Here is a 6,856-nt window from a genome sequence, read left to right as displayed (position 1 = left end):
AAGTCAAATGAGTGCAAGTTTGGTTTCCAGGCAGGCAGTCGCCAAGTCTGGATATTGAACCATGGAATGGCTCCCACTCCCTTTGTCACTTCTTATAAACAAGTTTTGATTTCTTCCAGTGTCCAAATTTGCCATAATCAGTTACTTTTACTTTTAAAAAAATATTAAAGATTTTCTTGAATTACAAAAGAATGTGCAATGTCTCTTAGTTCTGTTCAATGTAAGACCATGTTTTATCTAGTCTAGGGGTTGAAGGGGAAGAGGGGGGGAGGAGAGAGGGGGGAGAGGGTAGGGGGTTAACTTGCATATTATTTCCCCTTTAAAAAAAAAACGGTATGTGTGTGAGGTTTTGTGCCAGTTACAATTTAACCATATAGTTAGTGATTCTTTGCACATAATAACTGTACATTTCATGACAATTATTACTAGACCTTTTTTTTTAAGAATGAGATTTTTTTTCAGCCAGGATTTCTGTGCTCTTAATTCAGCTAGTAACTGGGAATTCATAATGTGTCTGCAATCAAATAGTGCCTCCTGACTGTTGTGATTTTGCGGACATTATTTCAAGCATATACCAGAAAGATTGTGTAATTAAAATGGATTAAAGCACTCTGTCAGCCTAACACAGCAAATCCATTTGTAAAAATGAGTAAACGTCCTGCAAGTAAATCAGGATCAATGCTGTCTTATAACTACCCCATAAACAAATCAGAGTGAATGCTCAATATGGACCGGACATATTCTGACCTCCACTTAGGTTTTCTGGAAGCAAATCAGTACAGTATTTCTCAAATCCAAGGAAATACATTATTTTTGTCTGTTCAAGTTTGTCACTGTGCCCTATGAATTGAAGCCACTTTCTTCCCAGCTAATAGAAGGCGTAATGTAGACAGGAACTAGTATTTTATTATTAAATGTGTGTTTCATGTTCCCCGTTATGCTTCCCCCGCCCCTCTTAATTGGCTCTATGTCTGGCAAGAGTTGACCTACCAATGTGGGCTAGTGTAGGCCAGGGTCGCCATAGGTATGGTTTTTCCCAGACACACCCTCTTTTTCAGGGCTAAAATGGCCACCCAAGCGGATTTTTTACATTAGGCAAATGTCTGGGTTTTTTTTTTTTGTTTGGCCTTTTGCCTCCCCAATTTTGCACGCAGCACCTGCCAGGGCTCCTCACTGGCAATCCGGTGGCATGCAGGCCCTGGCGCAGCGGGCCCTCTCTGTTGGGGCAGCCTCCACAGTGGGGAGCTGCTAGAGGCTGCTGCCCCAGCCAGGCTGTCACGCTGCAAAGATGCCGCTCATCTTCCTCTGCCTTGTCCTTCTTCGATGGCTGCGACGGCAGCTCGGAGCCCACCTCGCTCAGACCCAAGGAGCAGGAGCTGCTCGACCACCAGGTGGTTTGGCAGCTCCTGACCCCTTGCTGCCACCGCCTACCTGGAGGTAAGCAGGAGCAGAAGCCCCATGGGACATAGCGGAACTTACTTCGAAGGAAAGTTGCACAGGAGGGGGGTTGCAAGCGCCAGTGTTTCTTCATTGACTTGTAGAGTTGGAAAGGGTTCCGAGGGTCATCCAGTAGTCCAAACCCCTGCAATTTAGTAAGTTGGCAAATGTGTCCTCTTTTTTGCTCTTCAAAATATGACAACCCAGCTAGTGGCAGCATACAAAATTTCTGCTACTGGTGAATAGCAGTTTGCTCCCTAGCAGCCACCAGGGGTTGGAAATAAATGGGTGGGAATCAACTAATGAGCCCTGCTTGAAAAAGCCCACACAAGGACTTCCACTTGTGCAGTGGAGTTTCCCCCCTCTCCTCTTCTCCCCTCTGTGGGGGTCAAGGAAACTCCCAGAACAGCATGTGGGGACAGGAGAGGGGGGATTGTTCCATCTCGAAAGCTGAAATGCTTCAGCTTAAGGCACTATTAGAAGATTTGGGAAATTCCTCCCTAAAATGTCCATCTTGATGAGTGTTTTGCTCATTATGGGAATTGAACTTCAAAGGGGTGCAGTGAAGAGGAAAGATGACAATAAATGTTATTAATGGGTATAGATAGCACTGGCCATAATAATAAATAACTAGATAGGATGTTGCTTAGCCCCATGAAGGACGTGAAAACTATGCACCTCCAGAATAAGTCCTGCTACCCTACAGAGCAATATAAGCTACTTCCATAAGATGTGATAACACCATTTCCAAATAGTATGTGGCAATTTTTCTGCTACTTGACCCCTACACCACCATAAACCAACTATGGGGTTGCGGTGCTCATCTTGCTTCAGGCCACAGACAGCTTTTCGGGCCATGTGGCTGCTGGCGCAACGGAACAATGTGACAGAAGCCGGAGCGCATGGAAACACCATTTACCTTCCCACCGCAGTGATCAGGGCTGGCTCTAGGTAGAGCCCCAGTGGCGTGGTGTGCCAGGGTGCCGGGCCGGTAGGCAGGGCGCTGTGCGGCAAAGCCACGCGGAAACCATGCTGCGCCCTGCAAGGGCGGGGGCGCCGGAGCGATCTCCGCCCCTCAGCGCCAGGGCGCCCAACCTGCTCGAGACTGCCCTGGCAGTGATACCTATTTATCTACTTGCACTGGCATGCTTTCAAACTGCTATGTTGTCAGGAGCTAGGACAGAGCAACCGGAGCTCACCTCGTCACACAGATTTGAACGGCCGACCTTCTGATCGGCAAGCCCAAGAGGCTCAGTGGTTTAGACCACAGCACCAAGTGGTCCTCCAAAGGTGTCATGGCCTTTGAATGAGCTCGACCTCATGATGAAAGGGAGAAATGTGCTAAGAGGAAGGCATATGTGACAAACTCTCACCATGTTCAACTCCTGCCTGGCAACTTATGTGGAAGGAAGTGTAGATCCAGAATTGGCCTCCACAGTCACTTATGGACTCACTGTTAAAAACATGTTCATGGAAGACGATCTTACTCGGATACGAGTGATCGCCAAAGAAGACCACAAACCAGTTATTCTAGCATTACTCCTATTGCTTCTACCATTTTCTGAGTTGTTTCTGTGGGGCTTGGAGCAATTTTGGCTCATCTAATTAAGTAGACTGAGAAGAGCCTGATGCTGCTGGTTTAGCACATCAGACGTTTGTATGCATTCATCTCTCTGGATTGTCCACATAGAGAGACAGGCACATAGATCTTGCTGCGGAGATATGGCAGCTCATCCCTGAATATTCTGAACACCCATAGAAAGAAGCAATGTCACACACACAAATTTGCTTTTGCATGAAAACAACATTTGAAGCCACTCCCAGAAGTTTAGATTTGTTGACAAGACTTCAGACTGTATTTTTATTTATTTCATTTTATTTTTTCTAAACAATGTTATATGAGGATAGGCCTTATGGAAAGCTGGTAAGACAGAAGCAAGTATAATGTCACTTTTATTATATTGCCTGCTAATATATATATCAAACAACAATTAATGTGCCCACTGTTGCCACATTATTCATTCCCCATCTAGTACTATATTTTGATTACATTTTGCATTTCATCTGCAGTTTTTTATCATAATTTAAAGTCTTAATAACATCATTCTCTTTACTATTGTTTATTCTCACCACATCTGAAATAAGATGCATTTTTATGGCTTGTTTTTGTTTACTTTAGGTTAGGCAATGAATCAGATTCTATAAAAGCATTATAAAAAATGGCAAGGCAATCATATAAAATAGATAAGGGAATAGAGAAAAATATGAGGCAGAAAATTTGTACACCAATACAGAATACAAAACGATGGTGGATTTGATAGGATTATTTTTACAAGCAAGGAAAGTGCTCAGACCTGACAATTGGAAAGGTATAAAGAAACCTTAAGTGGGACATGTGAGTGTAAAGCAAAGTAGTTCTTCCTTGCCTATGATTCTAAAACCTAATTATGCTTTGGTTTTGGATTTTCACGGATTCTTGAATGCCACTGTAAATATGTTAAGTGACAATGATTGTTCCAAGTCAGGAGTCATTGTAAATTACAGTCACTGTAAAATCTCACTTTCAATTTATTTAGGAAAATCCGCTCTGTATGTCTTCAATGGCAGCGACAGAACCTCTAAGGTGAGAACAGAGCAAATTAATATTTTTGCTTCTGTAGCTGCAGCTGCCATTACTCATTAGCAATGCAGTTCCATCAGTGTGTGGGGTACTTAAGAGATCTAAACTAGCTGCCCACTGTTTGTGAGTTGAGGCCCCACTCCCTGCTTGTGATGAAATAAGACACATGGACACAAGTATTTTAGGTTAATGAGCTAAAAAGGGCACAACTTTATCGGTGCTGAAAGAAAATCTAGAGGGAAGGAGGGAAGGTGATCTGAGGAAGCCAGAAGAAAACAAGGAAGAGCTTGTAGGCTCATGGCCATTTAAAGGCCCTGGCACACCACGCCCCCCCCAGTCAGCAGGCATGGCGCGGGCCCAGGACTCTAATGACGCAAGGGCCCTGGCCATGCCCCCCCCCTGTGAGCGCAGGAAGCGATTCCCACTCACAACCCCTCCCCTCTGGGAAGAGGAGAGGCTTAAGAGATATGGGACCTCCCGTCTTAAGAACTGGATAGCTGGTATGCTAGCATTTGGCAAATTGCCCTTCTTTAAAAGATATCTCTGTGGCATGCTCTGTGGGAGTTTATTTCTTATGCAATATTGAGGTATGCAGTTGCTCAGAATCACTGGTACATTCAAATGTCTGGCTCATCTAAGACTTTATTTAACCTTTATCCAAAAGAAAATAATGGTGAATAAAGGTGAGGAATACTTTTATTTTTACATCTCTTTGTTGTTGTTTTTGTAGGAAATATTTGTATGAGTCAATATCTCATTATTCCTTTGGAGCTGTGCTTATGTACTTTTGTCTTTACAGGCAGTGATGTTCTATGGTTTACATTTTTATTTTTGTTTTCTTTCTTCTTGTTATGTTTGTACTTTTTATGAAAATCAGTAAGATGTTAAATGTGAAAAGATTTAGGTTACCACATCCATCACAGGCAGATTTTTGTGCCCTTAATAGTTACAAAGAAGAGAGGGTTCCAGCTTCTATCATCATGAGGGGAAGGAGGTAGCCCCCCTCAGCTGATACCCCCTGGCCCTGGTCACTTGCCCAACCTGTTGGTCTGTTTCACCAGTTGCAGCCTGGATGGAGAGCTCTTGGCACTATTTAGCAGCCCTCATAGAACGTTGGATGTCCTCTGCAGCAAACATTCCAGTTGTCTCAACTTTGGTAATGGTTGGTTGCTGGCACTGCTCTCTGGAATGGTGAAGTTTCCTGCTCCCCGGATATCTGAAACCTATTCTGGCAGAATTCTGGCTCCTGATCTGCCTGAATTCTGGAATGCTGTTTTTCTTATTGGAGACCCAAGTCCTGAGGGAGATGGGATTGGACCTCCATCAAGGTGGGAAGTGGGAGTCACTGAGCAGGGTGGATGTATCTGCAGAGTGGGTGGCGAGGTCTTGGTTGGGTGTGTGTGTTGAGGGGCTGGTTCATATCCCGACTTGCATCACTGGGATGTTGGAGGGTATGTTATGCTAACTAGGATATCTGCTGCAGCTTCCAACATCTGCCTTAGCATTGCATTGAGAAGATCAACAAACTAATTGCTTGGCGTCTACTGCATCTCACTAGGGCCTAGAATATGAACATAGCCGATGGTGACCATTAGAGAATGTGGCCGTGTATACAGGGCTGGAGAACAGTGCTTTGTTTTGCTTTTACACTGCACAGCGTATTAGTAGATCTATAATCCTGCTGTGAGCATAAAGAAATGCTGCTGAATGCTCCCAAATGCCTGTTAGTGCACTCTGGTTTTGCACACCGTCTCTTGCTGCTTGCTGAGATTTTTCATCAGTCCAAATGATCCTAGATTCTGCATAGATAATATACTGATGGAGTATATTTTATATTCTTACTACTAGAGGCCAGGAGCCCAAACTTACTCTGGTGACTCAGGGGACCCTTCTAAACAAAGTAGGAAGGAAGGCAGCTGCCGAAGCAAGTGGGAAATCTCATCAAACTCAACTTGGATCTTAAGAGAAGCTTAAGAAAGTTAATGGGAAGAAATTACCTGTCCCCCTCCTTTACCCAGTGGCCCCTACCCACCCCAGACTTTGCACCCCAATTTGTTCAGAAGGGCCCCCAACCTTTTGAAGCAGGTGCTGCTTGCTGTGAACTTTAGTAAGTCAACTTATCTTTGAGTCAACACCCATGTAGCAACCATGTTATTGTTATCATAGCCATAACAAAAAGCCATTTCAGGAAAGTGTCTGCCTTTTGTTTGGACTTTTATCTAATGTAGAAGTCAAGCAGAAACTCCCCAGCCACCATCCCACCTGCTTCTCACATGGGTGTCTGTGGGAGGTGTACACACAAAAAACCAAGTGTCTCTTGGAGTCCCCAAATCTGCCCTTGAAGTGATCATGAGCATGAGGAATGTCAAACATTTCCAGTGCAGCACTTTGCCACAAGCAAAATTTATTTCCTCTGTCCTTGGGAAATAGGCATGATTTGAAATACTTGGCATAGCATGAGGTACTACACTACACTTGATCTTAGCCAAAAGGCCAAGAAGCGATGAGGTAAAAAATAACACAATTGCACAAAATAACAACTGCAATTTTGACTGCTCCATTCAGCGATGCCTATGATTTCTTGTCCTCTATAACTACATAGCCTTCAACAAACATAAATTCACAGACACACACACACACAAAGAACTCACAAACTTTTGCATTCTGCATTTGGAATCTGTTCTCTGGTACTTCAGAGAGGTTCCTTGTATTGAATTTGAGAAAGTCTCTGTACTTCATTTTCTCCTACCTTCAAAATATTTTAATTTTTAATATGAATTTTAATATTTTATTAATTCT

General features: G+C 43.6%; 1 pseudogene; it reads right to left on the bottom strand.

Annotated features, from left to right (window-relative positions):
- Window positions 1-6,390: 6,390 nt before the first annotated feature.
- LOC118077047 (U2 spliceosomal RNA) lies at window positions 6,391-6,562 on the bottom strand (annotated as a pseudogene).
- Between the last annotated feature and the right edge of the window lie 294 nt (window positions 6,563-6,856).

The sequence above is a fragment of the Zootoca vivipara genome, chromosome 11 (genome assembly GCF_963506605.1).
Source record: "Zootoca vivipara chromosome 11, rZooViv1.1, whole genome shotgun sequence".
Classification (NCBI taxonomy): Eukaryota; Metazoa; Chordata; class Lepidosauria; order Squamata; family Lacertidae; genus Zootoca; species Zootoca vivipara.
The sequence above is the reverse complement of the archived record's forward strand: the minus strand, read 5'-3'. Positions and strand labels throughout refer to the sequence as shown.